The sequence below is a fragment of the Rattus norvegicus genome, chromosome 3 (genome assembly GCF_036323735.1).
Source record: "Rattus norvegicus strain BN/NHsdMcwi chromosome 3, GRCr8, whole genome shotgun sequence".
NCBI classification, from domain to species: Eukaryota; Metazoa; Chordata; class Mammalia; order Rodentia; family Muridae; genus Rattus; species Rattus norvegicus.
The window spans coordinates 150,963,392-150,986,075 of record NC_086021.1 but is presented as its reverse complement, the minus strand read 5'-3'; the positions used below and the strand labels follow the sequence as shown (position 1 = coordinate 150,986,075).

Genomic DNA, 22,684 nt, shown 5'->3' with positions numbered 1-22,684 from the left:
ATACAGAGCTTGGTTTATTCCTCCCACAGAAGTGAGGTAGGATAGAAAACCAGAAAGAATTGTGGGACAAGAAAAGGGATAATCGCTGTTATCTGATTGAACCCTCTCACCAAATGAATAACAGGAATTCTAACACAAGTAATACCGTTTGCTGTGGAGGCTGCTAACCCAGAAATGATATTCTTTTCATACATAACTACTTTGTTAAGACAATGAACTAAGATCATGGCCTACCTACATATGGTCTCAAGTAAGTCCTCTTTTATTTCTTCATACATATCAGAAAGTCTCAGACTATTTGCATTGCTTACAATGGAGACATCCCACCTTCCTACATCCCTGAGATCTTATGTGTTATATCTAGTCCTGTCTGGTAACCCTGAGAACCACCTTATGATCTCATTTAGGTGCTTAGCAACCCCTGGGGACACAGTAACCTTCAAATCACTGAAATGGTATACTTGACTCTTGTGAAGGCAATAAAGGGTGACTATTAAAGACCATACACACACTCTGGTGTGTCTTACTTTCTTCTTTAGTCATCTTCCTTCTCTTAACTGTCTCCAAATCCATACGAAAATATCTTCATTAAAGCCCAACCCTCCTTCATACTTGCTACTCTGAAATTCTTTTCTGAGTAGAAGCCAGGAATCTTAGGTTGGCCTGAGGTAAGATTGCTAAACGATTAGATGGCCTCCTCAGGCTACTGCAGAGGACAGAGTAAAGCTATGCCCCAGCCTCTATCACTTTACTGCTGACAGAGGAACACCTTCTGTGCAGTCCATTTTGAAGTCCCCAGCTAAATTAAGAGATTTGGTCTTCCCAGGATGGAGCTGCCACACAAAGTCCCCTTCATGTTCTCCATGCTTTGTTATCCAACGTCATTATCCTTGACACCCAATGGCCCAGGCCAGCCTTCCTTTTTGTCTACTTGCCCCTTTGTGGGTGGCTCACAAATTACACGTCCCTCCTGCGGTTCCTCCCTCCTTCACCTTCAGCCTTTTCTCTCAAACCTTTGCTGAGCTGCTTGCCCCTCTCCCTAGCGGACCTGATCCCAGACTTGCCTTTGTTTCCATTTCTCTCAGAAGGGACAGGTTTCCTCTTCCTCCTCCCCACCCCACATGCATGAAGCTAAAACAAACCTCTGCATAGAAAAGAGGAACTGGCTTTCAGGAGCAGCCAGAGAGACTCTGCTTGATCTTTTATGTTTTGTTTTTTAAATGTACCTACTGGCTCCAGTAGACAGAGAAAGAGATTTCATTGGCTGCTCTGATTCCTGAAGGCAAACGATTGATATTCCTTTCCTCTCTGATGTCTGTGACAAGGATGCTTTAAATATGAATTGAGTGTCATAACACTGGGTCTTTGATATGCTTGCCAAGGGCTGTGTTCGTGCTTATTTATTTCACACAGAAACCTATTGAAATAAGATTTATTATTACGGTTTCATAGCTAAAGAAATAACCTGAGTGGGATTAAGCCTGTCTGCAAAATCTTGTACCGAGTCTTATTTTCTCCAGGTCATGGAAGAATGTCCAATGTAAATTCATAACAAGTTCATAACACCAAGCTGCAGGTCCCCCAGCCTTCCTCTCTCTCTGCAGTCACTCTCCAGCCTGGCAACCTAGTTTGGAACTATCCCAGTGCAAGCCTCCTCATTAATGATTCACATTCACATGGGTCTCAAACCATAGCTTCTCTTGCATATTAAAAGGGAAATTTGAATACTCAAGTGGAATACAAATGAAGAAGACAGCCTTCTAGTGATCAGATAGAAGCTTTTATAATATAATTTCTAAGATTTCTAATTGTGAAATATTTCAAGCAAGCAGACTCTTTGCTCTGTGAACACACATGCATCTCTCTCTCTCTCTCTTTCTCTCTCTCTCTCACACACACACACACATCACTATCCTTTACTAGCTATAACTATTGTCAGGGAAGTAGTAATTTCATGCCTTCTCACACACGTATACATGTGACATGCACATATAAAAGTTCAAGTATCTACACTGATAACTGTGCACAGTGTATCATATTTATTGATATGCTTACATATATTTGTGTAGACATAAACAGGATATCATGTTATTCTTAGTAATATATATTTATAGGCACATACATTTGCATTTTCATACACAACACAAAAGGTTGTTTGGGTTTTAAATTTGATCTCTTCGGTGATATTTATGCTAACATAACTGTCCTTCTTGCTTTTCCCATATACTGCTTTTGAGATTTATTACATATATACATCTACCTAGTCGTTCACCTTGCTTTTGCATGGTAGCAGTGATTGCCATAATGTATTAGGCTGCTTTTGGAGTGTTGGGCACTATTGCAGCCTTCTGTGCATCTTTCTTCACTTAGTCCTTAGTGCTGAGTAGGAAGTACTGCTGAAAGCCAGACATGCAGCTCTGCACCTCCTCGCTTCACCCTGCCCACCTTTAAGGCAGGCACTCCCAAACCAATATAGTCTGGCTTGAAAAGCACCAAGAGAGTAATGGTTTTGTGACCCTTCTGAGGTCACAGAGCTAGTAAATGGCTCCTTAGGAGTCCAACCTTAGAGGCATACTTCTCCAGTCTCCAATCTGTCTGGGTACCATTCCTCCCTAGGCAGATGCCTGGGCTGCTTATGTTGGATGTCAGAGGAAGGAGGAAGCCGTGATCATTGTGCAGTTACCTGTCATCACTGCTGCCTCACACATTCAACACTGACTCCCCCTGGATGAAAAGACACAAACCAATTCAAAGTGTAAAGCAAGGTCAAAAGAGAGGTCCTGTAATCATCCTATTTTCTTTCATTTTTCCATTTATTTCTTTATTTAGTGTTCATATGTGTGGCTGTACACATGCCACAGTGTCCATCAGAAGACATCTTGTGGGAATCATCTCCTTCAACCATGTAGATCCTGGTGATAAACTCAGGTTGTTAGTCTTGGTAGAGGCCCATCCCCTGCTGAGTCATCTTTCATTCTCTTTAGATCTGGAGTTATGTGCAATGTGATCTTTGGTCAGGAGATCTGACAATTATCATTACAGATAAGGTTCTGTGCCTCACCTTGGTCTTAGGGTTGCACAAAGAAGGGTTTGCTGGGCTCCAGTTGCCTACCTTAGAGAAGAAACATGAAGACATGAAAATCAGAGCTCACTCGCTATTCTTCCACGCCAGACGCCACCTCTGCTACCTAGATGTCTTGCTGACGTGAGAGCCGCTCCTTGAGGTCTGGAGCTAAGTCTACATCTATTCGTTTTTATTTCATCACATTCTAGCCAGCCATATAAGGGCCACTTGACAAGCCATGTTGTGACTCTACAGTGTCTTGTTAATTTGGGTTGTACGTGAAAGAAATTCGGTTTGTAAAGTTCAAGGACAATGAAAAATTCCAATTCATGGAATGAAGAAAATGTTTAAAAACACAAACAACTGTAAAGCCTGATATATATGTAGACACTGGGAAAATCTGGCACACTAGTTCAGTCTCATTCCATCCTTTAGACTCTTCACAATTGTTTATTATTGAGTGTTTTCTTTAAAGTAGGATTAATTACAGGACTCACGTCCTTAGGTGAATATATTAAAAATTAATATATGGATAGCCAATAACATTGTGTTAGGTATAAAGAAATTGCTCAATATATACTCATTATGCTTGCCATTATTGCTAGTTAAAATTATAACAATTATTATCATTATTGTTGACCATTTTCAGGCACTATATATTTTATATTTATATAAATGTCTGCCTCTGTTCCCTTAAATCTGCCTAGAGGAGCAATCATCCTGAGAAAGAAGAGAAAGACTATTTGATTAAACTGTCCAAATAAAAATCATCTTGTGGAAATATTTTGATTGTCCAGTCTTGCAGTATGTGCCTACTTGTAGACCAAATAGATTGTTAGGGGAACAGATCCAGTGTCACACAAGATGACAGCTTCTTACTAGCTGTGATGAAAGGAAGAGGAAGCAACCCATCCACACCACGCAATCCTGTCCACTTTGGTTAATAAGTGTCCCCTCTCTCTTCCAAATGAGATCCTGAATATTTCTTTGCATTGGCCACCTTAGGATTAGAAACATTCTCAAAATGCCAATAATATCAATAATAACCAACAACAACTCTGAGTTACTTGTAAAATTATTATATATGATTTGGTAACAGAAAGGAGTGATGAAAAATAACTGAAAATTTAGACTAATAAGATTGCCCCTGAAAACAACCTGGAGTTACTTTGCTATCCAGATCTCAGTGCACCTATTCCCTAAATTCATCAGCTCTCTGGGCTCTGTCCTATATAATAAGGAGAAAATAAGAGAAGAAGTGAATACAGTCGATTATCACATAATCGATTGTCTCGCCAAAGAACAGAGAAGTAGGGTGCAGGATACTTAGTAGTAGAATTGCACTGTTCCTAAGGGACTCCTCCACAGTCTCTATATTGTTTAGCATATCTTGTAGATTTTCCCACAGGTGAAACCCCTTGGTTTCTAGATAGAAAAATCCTAAAAGAGGACTAACGATGTTTTCTCCCTTCTACTTCCTTTAATTATTTGTGCATTGATTTGAAAGTAGGAGAGTGTTGTCTTCAAATGTATCTGACTTTTCACTGGGATGTTTCAGAACCTGCTGTTTTCTAAGTTTATCCCCAAAGTTCAAGGAAACGGACCCTGGGATCTATATTTCTCAGGAGCTTTCAGGTGACTCCATTAAGCAGTGGGCTTCAGGCATGCTCCTAGACTAAGACCCTCCCACCTCCTTTTAATTTCTCCAAACTCTTCCTCTTTAAGTTAGAAATGAGAATCACGTAAGATCTCTCTGAAGTCAGTAAATAGTATGGCCCATATGCAGTTTTCCCAGCAGAATTCTACCCTTACCTAATGATCTCAAATGCATTATAACAGAGCTGGGAAAGATAAGGGTGCCAAATTTAGTGTGATCAAAATGGATATAAAGTTATGAGATCTTCAGGAGTTGACGTCAGTGTGCCAAAATGTCTGAGCCCCAGATCCTAATTTCTTAGTATTGGTCCTGAAGGTGCATTAAGAAGTGGCATTTATTTTGGGATTTTCTTTTCTTAACTGTAGTAGGTTGGTCTGATGCTACACTTGTATTCAAATTCAAACTAAATTCTGTACCCAAGATCTGTTTTCGCCAAGATGGGCAGATCCTTACATATGCCAACTTTTGTTGTATAAACCTTGCCCCACAAGTTATCCATGATTGGTTAAAATAGATTCCTAGAACATGTAACAGGGCAGAAGAAAGGCAGAGCTTTGGTTCCTGGGCTTGGGGTCTGAGGCAGGGGTTGTGAAGAGGGAGAAGAAGAAAGAGAAGAAAAAAAAGAGTAGAAAGTTCACCTGCATTACTGTGAATCACCTCAGACATTTGCTCCCAGAAGTAGCATTTGCCCTGTTTCATGCATTCCTCATTGACAGGCACCTGGACTATATGACCTCTCCTTCACTATATCACAGATCATCCCTCTTGTTTCTTGTGTACCAAGAGGACAGCTATAACCCATTGTAGAGCTGCTGAGTAACAGCATATAGCTGTGCTTACAGTTTTTTCTTAATAATGACAGTGTCTTTCCCAGGTCCTGACTTCATGATATATGCCAAGGAGGCCTTCCCCTCTAAGAATACCCCTTCCCACTCCAGTAAAAGGCATGCCATCCCAATCATAGTAATCTCTGTAAGTCTCAAAATCTTTTAGGCTTTCAAGTGTTTTCCCCCAAAAAATGCAAACATTTCTCTGTAGGAAATACAGGACATACTTTTATTCTCTTTGGGTTTCTATAAAGATCACATGTAAAAAACTCATCAAAAAATGCCAAGCCCAAGTATCTGGCACATTCATGGCTGCTCAATACATTCTGATTTCTTTCTCTAAATACAGAACATGTCAAGAAATCACTTATTAACAACACCTGGGAAGGGAGCACAACCCAGAGGAGGTGAGGAAATCAGTTACCTTCACAGCTGAGCTGCCTGCCCTAAGTAGGAGCCCAGGAAAGAGAAGTCATTGCCATCCTTAGGTAGTCCAGGTTCTCTCAAGTTCAGCTTCTTGCAAATGTTCCTCCAGAGAGCACTGCCATCCACCCAGTGTGCTAAGAATCCCTTGGCAAGGTTGATAAGCTTAGAAGGCTGGTCTACAGTGCTCAGAGTTCCTAATGCAGGAACTCTATGTGGGGCCAGAGGATCTGCATTTCCAAAGGTGTTTCTTCCTCCTCCTCCTCCTCCTCCTCCTCCTCCTCCTCCTCCTCCTCCTCCTCCTCCTCCTGCTGCTGCTGCTGCTGCTGCTGCTGCTGCTGCTGCTGCTGCTGCTGCTGCTGCTGCTGCTGCTGCTGCTGCTGCTGGACCACACCACACTGAATGGTACTCCTTCACATAATTCAAAGACCCTGCTTAAGGTCTCTCTGCATTTTCCTTAGAAATGGCCCACAGATAGGACCAACAGAAGATATTTAAATGAGTAAGAGGCTTTCTACTCTCAACTACGAAGATGGATTCTCAGACCCTGAACAGCGCTTCCCTGTACGGCAGGATACAGACATGTAGGTTTGGGGACTTCAGCCTCTCAGACTAATACATGCTTGCTCTTACCACTTTTGAGGTTGAACTGAACCACTTTTATTTCCCTCTACTGACATTTTTCAGAGCCTTTTGACAAGCTGCTTTGTGCAATATCTCAGACCTTTTGCCCTTCTGGTATCACCCCTGCAGCAGGCGGAGCTGGACAGGACCCCAGGACCACTTCCTCTGAGTATGAATATAAATTCTATAGCCCAAGCACTGAAAAAGAATTCAGATGAAAGTTTAAAAAGCTTGTGACTGAGGGTGAGGAAGACCTGAGTTTGAATACAAATTTCTGCTTCTTTTCCACAGAATACACAGCAAGACGCTCGATAGCAATGAAGAAATGAAGTCTTATCTTTTGTGACATCTTCGATGAACCTGGAATACAAAATTAAATACAATAAGCCAGACAGAAAGTCAACACCTGGCCTCATGTAGGATCTAAGAAAATGATCTTGCAGAAGTAGAAAGAGAAACCATAGACAGTGAGACCCAGAAGACAGCAGAAATGAGGTGGAGGGGAAGAAATTAGCTAATGAGTACAAAGTTACAGCCAGATTGGAGGGAAAAGCTCTGAGGTGTTATCACAGATAACAGCAGTGCCTGAGAGGGTTCAGATGAGCCAGGAGAGAGGATTTTGAGTATTCTCACCACAAAGAAATGCCGTGGGTATGTGTCTGAGATGAAAAAGAGGTTTAATATTCTGTTTTAATCATTTCCCTCTGTATGAATATTTCTAAATATCATAGGATTCTCTACAAATATATATAAATACTATGTGTCAACTAAAAATGACACCAAAAGCCAACAAAAACACCATTTAAAGAAAAATAGTCCCAAACTTAGTGAGGAGAGACTTCTTTGAAGGGCTAATTCCCAGGGAGAGAGCCTTCTGCAATGGGGAGTCACATGACTGTGAGTTCGGCAAGTGTGGCAGGTATTAGACAAAGAACACGTTATTTCTTTCTTGTTGGTTATGTGGGTTCACTGGGCCCCAGAGTGATATTTGCATCTAGATATACAGCATGAACTGACAAAAACACAGCCTACTACATGCCCCATAACCTCTGTTAATTACTGTTCTACATCGAGGTCAACTCTTTTTACCTTCTACCATGACAGATAATTGTGGAAATTGTAGTTTAGCATTGGGCTCACTGTATCTAATATAATGTCCTCTATTATCATCCCATCAGCTGCAAATGACAGGATTTCATTCTTCATTATCAAAGAATAACTACATGTAACATATATGTAGATTATATGTAAATCTACATGTATAATATATATTATATGTAGATTGCTACCTATATGCAGGTGAAGGTAGGCACAAGATAAAGCAAGAGCCTGTGACTGGGCAGCGAAAACGAAAGGTGGGCTGAGAATTTTAGAGACGGGACAGAGAGTGGGGAAGGGAGAAGGAAGAAAGACGGAGAAGGAGGACGACACAGTTCTATGTGGCTTCAAACAGCCACAGGTAGCTATGAATATCATAAGGGATGGATAATTGCAGGACAATTTGTCTTATCTAGGTGGGCAGTTTATAGCAATATCAATTGGCTCTGAGTTTATTGTGTGGAAGTTTTGTGGGGTGAGAATTTACTGATATAAATCTGACTGGTATATCACAAGCCTCTAGAGTTCTGACTTTACTGGGTTACTGGGAATTGTGACTATAACCACAGGGGGCAGATGGCTGAGAATATGAGCAGAGTCCACAGCAGGAGAGCCATAAAATTGGCGGTCTCTACATGGGGCTAGCCATGGGGCCAGAGAGTAACTGTGCTAGCATGGAATGATCCATTTATTTATTATTTAATGCAATATATGTATGTGTATATACTGCTTATAGTTTTACACTACCTGCCTTTAGCTCCAGGAAGTAACCATGCTACCAGCCCCCTCCAAGCTTCCCTTGAATCCTCAGACAAAAGACACACACAGTTTGTTCCTTTTCTACTTTCCTTCTTGGCAGAATTACTGGGTTCTGCTATCTCCCTCCTGGAAAATCATGCCCTTACCAATTTCATTTCTCTGCTCTCCCACCTGCCCTATTCTTCAGTTGCTAACTCCTCTGACTGGCCTGGAGGAGCAGTCTGCTGAGATCTCACATGGCTGCCCAGTTCTCTCTCCAAAGCATGACAGATCCATTCTCCTTCCTTGCATCTACCTCTCAGCCCCAGGGACCCGAAGTCCTGCCTGTCCCTTCTGCTTAGCAATTAGCCATGGCTTTCTTTATTGACAGATCAAGAACCAATTGGGGGAATAGTACCTTAGCACCAGAATAGCCCCCTACATATATAAAGCATAGTATATACATATATTATCTATAGTATCTTTGCTCACTTACAATGGGTATTATTTTTAAAAAGACAAGTGGTGGATGTTGGTAGGCCTGCTTATCTATTAGATGCTTGCTCCCCAGCTGATAGTGCTGTTTGAAAAGACTTTGTCCCTTCCTAGAGGTAGAACGCAGTGCAGTGGAGAGAAAGAGGTTACTACTGATAGTTCTTTGAAAGTTACAACCCAGCTTCTAATTCGGGTCTCAGTCATTGCTGGTCCTGGTCCATGATGAGGTGAATAGCCAGTTCCACATACTTCCACAAGCCACGAACTGAGCTATTCAACTGTGCCTTCCTCATCACGATGGACTGGAACCGTGATCCTCAATAAACGGTCCCTCCTTTATGTTGTTTCTGTCAGTATTGGAGTCACAGTGATGACGATACAGTGAAAACATGAATTTTCACATGTGTACAAGAAAACACTGTAGAAGTTCCTCAAGAAACTAAAAGTAGTTTCACAACTTGCTTTTAATCTCTCCTCTACCAATTGTTTAAAAATAAATGAAATCAGAAAGCTTGAAGAAGTTGAGCAGACAAAAGACATGTGAGCAGCTGGTAATAAGTCAACTGCAGAGCAGTGGGCACCACTTGCTGCAGATGCTGGTATGTTTCTTGGAGGAACTGTGAGTGCCAGCCATGGCTTTCTCAGAGAGGACTCCAGGCACTCACACTGTCAAGCTATCTTCCCTGGGGCACGTCTGTGCTCTAAGTCTTGATGCTGGGTAGCATTCCACGATGTTAAGCACAACTTTTAAAGTATTTGTTTTGTTTTTTAAATTGAAAAACAAGAGAAAGAAACTAAAAATAGACCCACCATATGGCTAGCTTGCCTTTTTTTCAGCAGAGACACCTGTAGGTTCATGCTTATTGAACACACACATTTCCAACAACACACACCTACACACACACACACACACACACACACACACACACACACACACACACACACACACACACCAGAGTAGATAGCTCAGAGTTGGGAAGGAGGGTATGGCAAGTTTTAGAGTTTGTAGAACATAGAGTTTAATATAAGGCCAATTTTCTCAGCAGCATTGTTGAGGAAGGACTGTGTGCTCCCAACTGAGGCTGAGAATGGGCCAAATCCTAGTGTCTAATGGTGCTAATCCTAATTGTCAACTTGATGGAACCTAGAATCATCTGCAACAGTGGCCTCTTGGCATGCCTAAAAGAGATTATTTTGATTAGGTTAATTGATGTGATGAAAAGACATGACCACTATGGTGACAACATTTCCTGGGGTGGTGTCCTGAAAAGTATAAAAAAGAGAAGCTGAGCTGAACATACACATCAGTCTCCATTTCTAGACTGAAGAGAGATGTAACCATCTTCACTTTCCTGGTGCCTTGACCTCCCTGCCACGATGCTACCCTGTAACTGTGAGCCAACATGCACAGTTCCTTCCTTAAGCTGCTTTTGTCTAGCACTTTATAATGTCACTAAGTATCTAATACAGAAAACTTAATACCAAGAAGTGGTCCATTGCCATGATAAACCTGACTGTGTAGTTTTAAGGCCTTTGGTTTGTTGACAGACTGGTATTTTTGAGCTACAAAATCCATAGGATGCTGGAAATAGAGTTCAAAAGACAGAATGTTGAGAGATATATGCATGGTGGAGGCCCAATTCATGTTGCTTCTGTGAGCAAAGAATGTCAGAAACTGGACTAGGTGTCATTTGTATACTATTTGGCCACAAATATAAATATGATTTCATTTTACTTGTATCCCGAGAGCTTGAATGAGGTGAAATTTAAAGGCAATAAACAAATTTGTTTGGTTGAGGATATTATAAGACAAAAGTGTTCTGGCTGCATCTTGGGCACTATTACCTGTACTCATTCAGGTCTCCAGCAAAAAAAAAAAAGAGCAAAACATTGTACACTAAACTTTGTATTTAAAAATGTGTAGTTTGTTGAGGAATTATAAGTTGTTCCCGAGGCACAGGTTCAAACAGAGGCTTAATTCTTAAATAGAAATATTCTGATCTTTGCTGGAAATCAAAGCAAGACCTCCACCCATCAAAGGCTCCAATTTATGGGATCGTAGGATTTATTTAAGGGAACAGAGCTTGAATAGAGAATGCTGTCAAGGGATTTCCTGCTTCAAAATTCTACCCACCTTGTTAATTGTTTTCCTAGGATCCACACACAGAAGTTGCTGTACATGTGGACCAAAGAGTCCAGAAAAAAGGACTAACTGGCAGCCCAAGTTTTCAGCAGCAGCCTCGTGCTCCTGTTTTGCAGGCATGAAAGATGCAAGGTTAAGTGTGTTGTGGGGTCTTGCATCAATGTCTCAGAGAGCAACTAATGTCCCTATCACCCAAATGGGTGGCTCACAGTCAACTGCAATTCTGGTTCCAAGAAATGCAAAACTTTCTTCTCTGGCCTCCACAGGTACTTGTACATATATGGTATATATACATATATTCAAGTACATACACATAAAATAAAAAAAATAACACATAACTGCACCACCTCTTCCCAACTACTATGTTCTATGATTGTCTAGTAGAAATCAGAGCGTAAATTCAGAACCCGGTTCAGGTATGTTTAAAGAATAAATACACAACAGCAAATCCATCTTTTCCAGGCAGATTCTCTGAAATGTTACAGGGGTCAGGGCAAGAACAATCGCTTGCAACTGCACTGCTCTGCAGTCACAGGTCAAGCCAGAGAGAGTTGAGTGTGTAAAGTGTGGAGCTGTTTTGGGAGCAAGCGAAGCCATGCTGTAAGCACGTCATACTTTTGTTTTGTTTAGCTTTGCTTTGGGTGGCACACTCTTAGCTTTTAGCCCAACTAAACTCAAACTTAACTGGCCCTCTACCTCAGCCTCCAAAGTTCTGGGCTTGCAGGCATGAGCCACCAGATCTGCTTCCTTGAGTCAATTTAATATAGAATAGGAAATGGGCATAACCCTATTGTTTAGCTGGACACTGAAAATATGGTATGATGGATACCTTGGCTATCCACTTGACTACACCTGGAATTGGCCAGAATTTAGTGCGCAGTTAAGGAAACACTGCCAAAGTATTACACAGAGAATGAGGAGACCCAAATTGGTGTTCAGATTTGGCTCCTCTGCAAAGAAAAGTCAGATCGTCCTTCATGTCATAACTGATGCAGAGTAGATTCCTAGTGGATCAAAGACCATTGCAAAGACACAAATCTTCTAGAAGAGACTTTGGGATAAATTTTAGAATTGTTTCATTTCAATCCAAATGTAAAGCCAAAGATTAAGAAGAAAAATTAGCTAATTTGACCAAATTTTTAATTGAGTCCTTTTTTCAAAATTAAAAGAAATTCAAGGCAAATGACAGTCTAGAAAATATTATAAGAAATCATGCACACCAATAACCGTATAAAACATATTTTATTACATAACAAATAACAATACACATTTAATGCTAAAAAGCTAACAGATTCATCTCAAGTGAACAAAATTAGGAACAGGTAATTTTCAAAAGAAGTACATTGCCAAAAGTACATATAAAAATAAACTATAATTTAGAGAAACAAAAAAACCTGAGCTTAGGCTATTATTATCTACCTATGAACAGTTAGAGATAAAACATAAATTATAGTACTGAACACTGACGGGTGAAGCATGGAACTCATTTTCACATGGAAAGAGATGTAAATGAACACAACTTCTGTGGAGAGCAATTTGGCACCATGAACCAGAGCTTTAAAATATGTATTCCTGTGGAATAAATATTTACTGAACACCTGCTTCTTGCCAACTTTTGAGGACCCAGGGAAAAAAAGCACATTTTTAATTTAAAAAAATATGCCCTATTCTCTGGCCTGATAATGACCAGAGGTACAGAAAAGACTGATGTAAAATTCATTAATCAGACTAGTATGTATAATCTCCAGGCACTCGCGATAGCTTATGTATCTAATGAAAAGGTGGTTGTTGGTTCAGTGAAACAATAGCACTACAAAAAGCATGTTTCAACCCTGAGATTTCACCTCACAGCAGTGAGAATGGCTAAGATCAAAAACTCAGGTGACAACAAATGCTGGCGAGGATGTGGAGAAAGAGGAACACTCCTCCATTGTTGGTGGGATTGCAGACTGGTACAACCATTCTGGAAATCAGTCTGGAGGTTCCTCAGAAAATTAGACATTGAACTACCTGAGGACCCAGCTATACCTCTCTTGGGCATATACCCAAAAGATGCCCCAACATATAACAAAGACACAAGCTCCACTATGTTCATAGCAGCCTTATTTATAATAGCCAGAAGCTGGAAAGAACCCAGATGCCCTTCAACAGAGGAATGGATACAGAGAATGTGGTACATCTACACAATGGAATATTACTCAGCTATCAAAAACAATGACTTTATGAAATTCATAAGCAAATGAATGGAACTGGAAAATATCATCCTGAGTGAGGTAACCTAATCAAGAAAAACACACATGGTATGCACTCATTGATAAGTGGCTATTAGCCCAAATGCTTGAATTGCCCTAGATGCACAGAACACATGAAACTCAAGAGGGATGACCAAAATGCGAATGCTTCGCTCCTTCTTTAAAAGGGGAACAAGAATGCCCTTGGGAGGGAATAGGGAGGCAAAGTTTAAAACAGAGACAGAAGGAACACCCATTCAGAGCCTGCCCCACATGTGGCCCATACATATACAGCCACCCAATTAGACAAGATGGATGAAGCAAAGAAGTGCAGGCCGACAGGAACCAGATGTAGATCTCTCCTGAGAGACACAGCCAGAATTCAGCAAATACATAGGCGAATGCCAGCAGCAAACCACTGAAGTGAAAACGGGACCCCTGTTGAAGGAATCAGAGAAAGGACTGGAAGAGCTTGAAGGGGCTCGAGACCCCATATGAACAACAGTGCCAACCAACCAGAGCTTCCAGGGACTAAGCCACTACCTAAAGACTATACATGGACTGACCGTGGACTCTGACCTCATAGGTAGCAATGAATAGCCTAGTATGAGTACCAGTGGAAGGGGAAGCCCTGGGTCCTGCCAAGACTGAACCCTCAGTGAACGTGATTGTTGTGGGGAGGGCAGTAATGGGGGGAGGATGGGGAGGGGAACACCCATATAGAACGGGAGGGGGAGGGGTTAGGGGGATGTTGGCCCAGAAACTGGGAAAGGGAATAACAATCAAAATGTAAATAAGAAATACTCAAGTTAATAAATATAAAAATATACATATATATTGTTGTAAAAAAAAGCATGCTTCAGGCTTCAACTGCTATGTTTGCATTTGAAAGTTTTGATGGAACAAAGAAATACTTGTGCCATAGCTATGAAGCTAAGGCAAACTACTTAATGAAGTACAAGACAAACTACTTAATGAATATCATATCTGGTAGCAGTTACCACTTGTTAAAAGGTACCCTCTTTGCATTTTTCAGAGTATCTACATTTTTTTCAGAACCAGCATTGCTAGTCTTAAACATGAAAGCTAAATATAGGCAATAATCTTTTGAAATGTAAATGCAAATGTTTGGTATGTGTGTTTGTGTGCATAATGAGTATATAGTTTATATAATTTGGATGTAACCATTTGTCTAATTTGTAACCCATGGAAATATTGGTACAGATATTTAACATAGATTTCAGTCTTGTGTTTCTATCTACCAACTGACTTATAAAGATCAGGTCAGATTCTGAAACGAATTACTAAAAAATACAGGTTGCACTAAGCCTCAATTAGGTCTCATCACCTCCGTTATAAATGCTGGAAACCACACTAGAGTGTATATTTTATTAAACATTTCCTGGGGGTGCAGCAAAATTCTGTGTGCTCTTTAAATGTGACTGGAGCATTCTATATATTCAGAAATTAAAAAAATACCAAAATCTGATGTTTTAAATACTATCAATACATTTGATGCTCTCTATCAGTACATTTTGTGCTATAGGAAGTGAGATTCAAGCATCACAAGAATGTAAGAGCGCAAAAGGTATTTTTGAGTCAACTATCTCCATGTTCAGACAATGGAGTCAAGATTTATTTGCAATTCCATTCTGCATCTATACTCAATGCTGTATCTCGGTAATGAGTTTGGCTTTCCAGGCAACTTTCTGTTAGTGATTCATAGGAGTCTTCTTTCAGAAGTGACAGGTGGAATTTTTGGAAGCTTCCCTTCCCTTAACCATGGGAAATTGCCAAGTTCGAACAAAGTAATAAGTTTCTTTGGCAGAATGAGTTAGAAGACCTGCCTCGGTTTCTTGGTCCTTCTAAATATAAAACTAAAAGGAATCAAGTGTCTCCATTGACTCCACACTTGGCAACCCAAGAATGGTCAGAACGCATTCTAGGAAATAGTTCCTGATTTCCACAGGAGTAATCCCATGATGGCACTCGAAGTGTGGGCAGACAGTTGCTCTCTGTCTTAGTTAGGGTCTCTATTTCTGTGCCAAAACACCATTGTCAAAGCAACTTGTAAAGAAAAGGAGTTATTTCACCTACACTTCCAGGTTGCAGTCTATCACTGAGAGAACTTAGGTCAGGAACTCAAAGAGGAAAGGAGGGACCTGGAGGCAGGGACAGATACAGAAAAATGGAGGAGAGTTGCTTATTGATTTGCTCTCCATGGTCAACTCAGTCTACTTTCTTATCCAAGACCACCAGCCTAGGGGTGTCACTACTCATAATGGACCGGAACTTTCCATACCGGTCATCAATTAACGAAATGTTGCACAGGCTTATCTGCAGCCTGATCTTGTAGAGATATTTTCTCAATTGAGAATCCCTCTCCTCTGATGATTCTAGTTTGTGGTGTCAAGCTGATATAACACCATTCAGCACAAATTCCACTGGGTCAAGATGGTCTTTAGCAAGTGTATTAGTTAATTCCTGTTGCTGTGATAAAATACCATGACCAAGACAACTTATGGAAGAATTGATTTATTTTGCCTTATGGTTCCAGAGAGTTAGAGTGCATGATGGCAGGGAACTATGGCAGCAAGCAGTAAATGGCAGCTGACACAGAAAGCTGAAAGCTTAACTCTGGAATCACAGGCAAGAAGTTGAAAGCAGGTGGCATGGTGTCTTTAAATTCTCAAATGCCACCTCCAGTGGCATACTTCCTCCAACAAGGCCACACCTCTTAAACCTTCCCAAACAGCACCACCAAGTGGGGCCCAAGTGTTCAGATACATGAACCTTTGGAGAACATTCTCATTCAAACAACCACAATAAGGAACCCTTGTTCATTTGTTTAAAATTTGTAATACCAGACTCAGATGGGGAGGGTTTTTTTCCATTTGGCTTATCCTATTTGGTTTATGAAAGAGAGAATCAAAATTCTACTGCATTAGTCAAAATAGATCAAAGAAAAATAATCAGAGCTAAAAAGAATGATGGAGCATATCAGCCACCAGAACCATGAATGCAGACATTTTCATGCTTCTGTGACATGAATGTTCTTCTACTCCTAACTTCAGATCCTATGTTCTGTTGATACAGAGTTTTAGCTGCACACTAACCCATGAAAATGCAATTGTGGTAAGATTCAAACATTATGGCACTAGCACATAGTAAAACCAAACCACCAAGTCTCCCTTTGTTCATCACTTCATTCTCATCCCCTTTCAGAAGACAAATGTTGCCAATATTTTCATAAACAACCAAATATAATAATGGAGAGAAGTGTCTTGTTCCCTTGAAGAGTAGCATATGATTTTAAATATGGTTTACAGCACAATTTATTTCACCATTATCCCACTGATGACAGTTGTTTTCAACATTTTCATCATTGTGAACAAAAAAGTAAATGATATTAGAGCATAAAACAAAGAGTTATTTTGTTTTAAATTGTACCTATTTTCATTATATAAACAAAACATGAATGTGACGGCTATGCCTCATTGTCAACCTGACTACAGCTAGAATCAGTGGAAGTCTAAGCTGCTGGGTACACCTGTGAGAGACTTCTTTTTTGATCATTTAAAGTGGAAAGACCCACCTTAAATCTGGGCCACGCCTTCTGGTGGCAGCCTATATTAAGGGCAAGGATGAAGATAGCTTTTGTTCTTTGCCTGCTTGCTTTCACTATTACTGGCGAGTTCATTTCTTCACTGGTGTTAGAGGCTAATTCGTTGGAACTTCAGATTATCCTGAAGACCACTTGAGACATACAAACTTATGGACCAAATAACTGTTAGATTCTTAGGCTTTCCATCAAGAGTCAGCCATTGTTGAAATAATAAGACCACAGTCTTAAAGCACTATAACAAAATCCATTGTATAGATGATTGATAGGTATGATAATTTCAACCTTTCAAGTCTCATTCTCTAGAGAACCCTGACTAATATAAAAAATATTATTGGAGTGCAAAACCAAAACTAATCTGTGCTAGTATTTTTGTACATGTAAATGTTGTTTTTAATTAAAGTTACTTATTCACTTTAAAACCCAATATCAGTCCTTCTTCTCCTCAGTAAGCCCTCATGTAAGTCCCCTTAGAAGGGGAAGTGCCGCTCTCGATGTCAACACTTCTATATGATTTTTCAGTGGGTCTTGTTGTAAATAAGAAATATCTTATACAAGGTCTTACTTTTGAACAAATGGCTGGTTATACTGGGACAAAGGTTGTGGGACATCTAACCAACAGACAGACATTCTAGAAGAGGAATGTGGGATCAGGAAGGGATACGTGCGTGAACTTACTCTCTTTCTTCTGTAACTGGGATGCCTGTGATCTCCAGGCCTTGGCATGAAATCCTTCTGGTCAGTAACTTCATTTCCAGTGCTTACACAAACAGCTCTTTGGCCATTTAAACCAGTGTACTTGGTCTCTACAGTCCTTCAGCTTGCAAACAGCCTATCATGAGGTTTTCAGCCTCTACATGTGCATAAAACTGGTTCTCTAATAAATCTGTCTCTATTTATGGATTGATCATTGAGCCTATTGAATTGTTTCTCTGAAGAACTCCAATACAGAAGAAATACCATTCCAAATACACTTGTGCATTTATCAGCATAGTTGTACTTGAACATTTTCAAAACATTCATATTTTTCATTTTTGCACAAATTTTGACTGACTTGAGTGCTTATATTTGTTTATGCAATGTACTGTTCCACAGTTTAAATCAGCACACAAAGGAAAGTTGGCTTAGAAAACAATACTTTAGCAGCCATTTCTGAAAGAAGGTAAGTCTTTCTAATATAATGGAGATACTTTGATATTCTAAATGGAAAGGAAAACAAACTTTAATCTGGTGGGTTTTGCATCATAAACACTGTAAATGTAGAATTGTTACAAAGATATAAATAGAAATGGGAGGCTGATAAACTGAGTAAACTTATCCTGTTTTGCAAAGGACTAACATCTATAACACCTAAAAACTTTACATAAATATGAAAAATCTTCTAGTACATTCATTAGGAAAAATAACAAAGAGATATAAACAAGCAATCCATACAAGGGAAATTATAACACCCAATAAACATTTTGTAAAGTCTGTAACATCCCTATACATGGGGAGAAAGACAGCATAAAATAAAATACTATTGCCCATCCAGAAAAGAGGAAAAGGAATAACAAATGAGGACAAACATCCGTTCTTTTAACAACTGGTACTGAGTGAGCAAATTCACCGAACTTTCTGGAGGAAAATTTGGCAGTTCACATCAAAACTTTATCATAATTTTAATAATGTATGTATTTATGTGATATACTTATAAATTTAGTAGTTTTTTTTTAGTTTTTATAATCTCTAATTTTATTGGAATCTGAATATTAAAAGACATTTTTGGACCTCATTGATCATTGATAACTGTTGATTTAGCAGAAATGTATCTAGTATTATCTATTTCCTTTTTTTTATTTTTTTATTATTTTTTTTATTAACTTGAGTATTTCTTATATACATTTCAAGTGTTATTCCCTTTCACGGTTTCCGGGCAAACATCTCCCTCCCCCCTCCCCTTCCTTATGGGTGTTCCCCTCCCAACCCTCCCCCCATTGCCGCCCTCACCCCATAGTCTAGTTCACTGGGGGTTCAGTCTTAGCAGGACCCAGGGCTTCCCCTTCCACTGGTGCTCTTCCTAGGATATTCATTGCTACCTATGGGGTCAGAGTCCAGGGTCAGTCCATGTATAGTCTTTAGGTAGTGGCTTAGTCCCTGGAAGCTCTGGTTGCTTGACATTTTTGTACTTTTGGGGTCTCGAGCCCCTTCAAGCTCTTCCAGTTCTTTCTCTGATTCCTTCAACGGGGGACCTATTCTCAGTTCAGTGGTTTGCTGCTGGCATTCGCCTCTGTATTTGCTGTATTCTGGCTGTGTCTCTCAGGAGCGATCTACGTCCGGCTCCTGTCGGTCTGCACTTCTTTGCTTCATCCATCTTGTCTAATTGGGTGGCTGTATATGTATGGGCCACATGTGGGGCAGGCTCTGAATGGGTGTTCCTTCAGTCTCTGTTTTAATCTTTGCCTCTCCCTTCCCTGCCAAGAGTATTCTTTTTCCTCATTTAAAGAAGGAGTGAAGCATTCACATTTTGATCATCCGTCTTGAGTTTCATTTGTTCTAGGCATCTAGGGTAATTCAAGCATTTGGGCTAATAGCCACTTATCAATGAGTGCATACCATGTATGTCTTTCTGTGATTGGGTTAGCTCACTCAGGATGATATTTTCCAGTTCCAACCATTTGCCTACAAATTTCATAAACTCGTTGTTTTTGATAGCTGAGTAATATTCCATTGTGTAGATGTACCACATTTTCTGTATCCATTCCTCTGTTGAAGGGCATCTGGGTTCTTTCCAGCTTCTGGCTATTATAAATAAGGCTGCGATGAACATAGTGGAGCACGTGTCTTTTTTATATGTTGGGGCATCTTTTGGGTATATGCCCAAGAGAGGTATAGCTGGATCCTCAGGCAGTTCAATGTCCAATTTTCTGAGGAACCTCCAGACTGATTTCCAGAATGGTTGTACCAGTCTGCAATCCCACCAACAATGGAGGAGTGTTCCTCTTTCTCCACATCCTCGCCAGCATCTGCTGTCACCTGAGTTTTTGATCTTAGCCATTCTCACTGGTGTGAGGTGAAATCTCAGGGTTGTTTTGATTTGCATTTCCCTTATGACTAAAGATGTTGAACATTTCTTTAGGTGTTTCTCAGCCATTCGGCATTCCTCAGCTGTGAATTCTTTGTTTAGCTCTGAACCCCAATAAATTTAGTAGTTTTAATGGCATAATTTATCCATGGGAAATTGGTGAGAATGAATACATATGGAAGTTTCCAATATTATTGTCAAGAGTAGAGAAGTGACGGAGAGAGCAAGCATGACGGTAGACACCTATCATCTCAGCCCTCTGGGGTGCTGAGAAGGGAGGGGCCAGAGTTGATGGGTCCTCTAGGTCTCATGACAAGAGTCTGCCTCAACGGCAGTACAGAGGCTATAGAGCAGTGGTTAGGTGAATTGTGATATGTCTGTGAAAATGGAGCCCTGTGGCTGCAGTCATGAGAACTTGCAGAAGTATCAGCATGTGGATGGAAACATGTCCTTGTCCCTTGCTCCACCACCACTGCTTGGACACCTTACTCTGATTAAAGCTGGGTTCATAGACCCTGCCTCAGGCTCTCACTGGGGAAGCTGCCATAACATGGGCGGCACGCCCATGCTGAAATATAAGTTCAGCATGTCTCTGTGTTCTCTTGTCAGCTTCAAAAGTCATGAACTCCTGATGATGATTTTATAGGTAAAATACTAGCTTTGAAAGACACTATCTAAACTTTGAGCCTCTTCTGGAGCCTGGCAGTGTTGAATAGCTTTATTTCAGGGTATCATCCATCCTTAACTGGGTAAGATACTTATTTCTAAGCTACTGCCCGCATGGTGTTGGTCCATCTTATCCTTACCACAGACTTCATTGTCATCCCACATGACATCTAATACTTTCTTAAATGCATAGATATTCAATAACCTCTGTGGCTAATTGGGCCTATTAACTAGAGCCAGCAAGGCAATGAAACAGAAAGGCTTTTATGTCCTAGGCAAGTGGGGAGCTGCCTTTCAGAAAATAATCCACTGTGACCCATGAGAGGAGGAGTTTGTCAAGCTCAAGCATAAAACATCTCTTTTCTTATTCATAGAGGAACAGTGAAGCCCTGAAGGCATTAGATGTCTCTCTAATGAGGCCATTTTCAGAGCAATATGAAGGGCATGGAGGCAGAATATTGTTTTCCTTAGCTGTTCTCCCAGGAGACGGCAGTTGCTAATCCAATGTCTGCAGAACCTGAGTCCTACTTTCACTGTTATGGTAATGGCTGGCTGGCTCTCTTGTTAGTGGCACTTAATATTTTATAGCCTATTATTCTTTAATTATTAGTGTTACATCGATATTTACAAATATATATATTGTACAGGATAGTTTTATGTCAACTTGACACAAGCTAATAAAGTCATCTGCGAGGAAGGAACCTCAATTAAGAAAATGCTTCCATGTCTGGAGAGATAGCTCAGCAGTTAAGAGCATTGGCTGCTCTTCCAGAGGTCCTGAGTTCAATTCCCAGCACCCACATTGGTAGCTCATAACCATCTATAAAGCGATCAGCAATCTGGCGCCTTCTTCTGGTATGCAGGTGTACATACAGAGGAGCACTCGTACATTACATTAATTAATGAATGAATTAGTTAATTAAACTAAGAATGATTTTTAAAAAAGAAGAAAAGTAAATGTCTCCATGTGATTGGGCAGCAGGCAAACCCATAGAGCATTTTCCTAATTAGTGATTGATGGGGAAGGGTCCAGCCTATTGTGGGTACTGTCATCTCTGTGCTGGTGGTCCTGGGTTCTATAAGAAAGCAGGCTGAGCGAGCCATAAGGAGCAAACCAATAAGCATCACCCCCCCCATGACCTCAGAACTAGTTCCTGTCTCCAGGTTCCTGTGCTGCTTGAGTTTCTGTCCTGACTTCCTTTGATGGTGCATAGTGTTATAAATGTTAAGTCAAATAACCACACCCCCCCAAGTTGCTTTGGTCATGGTGTTTTCTCATGGGAGAGCTGGCCTGGACCCTCGCCAGACAAGGCATTGTCTTATTGATGGCTTCCAGCATGGATGAAGATGGAGAAAATCTCATTCTCCTTGAGAGTAGGGGCTAGCCACTAGCAGTTTGAGCATGCTCCATAAATGACCACATGGATGGACTCGCTTTTTCATTTTTGTTGAGGAGGGAGGTCACAGAGGATTAGAGGCAGACATGAGAATACTGGGAGGTGAGTGCTATCGGGGTGCATGATGTGAGTTTTCCAAATAACCAATCAATCAATAAATATTTTTTAAATAGAAAAGTCATCGAGTGTTGAGAGCTCAATGAGCTTTTCTGTAGGAGCTTGAAAAATAAGAATATTGGAAGTGGTGGAAATGATGGAGGCCTGGCTTCTAAAGTTTCAGAGGAAAGTTCAAAGATTACTGGGGCTGTTGGTTATTTTGAGTTAAGATGCTCTGGTTCTGTTAGCTGGGGCTGAAGAATTAGCCATAATTAACAAGAGACAAGACCACTGAAGTAAAACATTTGCTTTATTGGGATACTTGATGATGATGAGACATAGCTGAGAAATTGGTGATCATCATGAAGAGACCAGCATCATTGATGTGAAATTTTCTGAGGAATGTTTCCTGCAAGTCAACACACAGAAGCTGTGTTTCAGAGGTGACCAGGGATACACCTCAGGCTGACAGTCAAACCTGATAGTCTAACAGTCACCCAGGTGGAACTGGTTTTCAGGGCATGAAGGGGTTATGGAAA

The 22,684-nt window shown here is 40.5% G+C and overlaps 1 long non-coding RNA gene across 3 annotated transcripts in view; it reads left to right on the top strand.

The window, feature by feature from the left end:
* LOC120101719 (uncharacterized) overlaps positions 1-22,684 on the top strand; it is a 128,695-nt gene that overhangs the window by 42,135 nt on the left and 63,876 nt on the right. Inside the window, exon 3 of one of the 3 annotated variants that reach the window (XR_005502514.2) lies at positions 6,887-9,264. The exons of 1 other annotated variant lie outside the window; for it this stretch is intronic. This is a non-coding gene — a long non-coding RNA (uncharacterized LOC120101719). Of the gene's footprint in view, positions 1-3,072; positions 3,651-6,886; positions 9,265-22,684 lie in introns of those variants that run through there. One more of the 3 variants, XR_005502515.2, reaches the window with a different exon arrangement.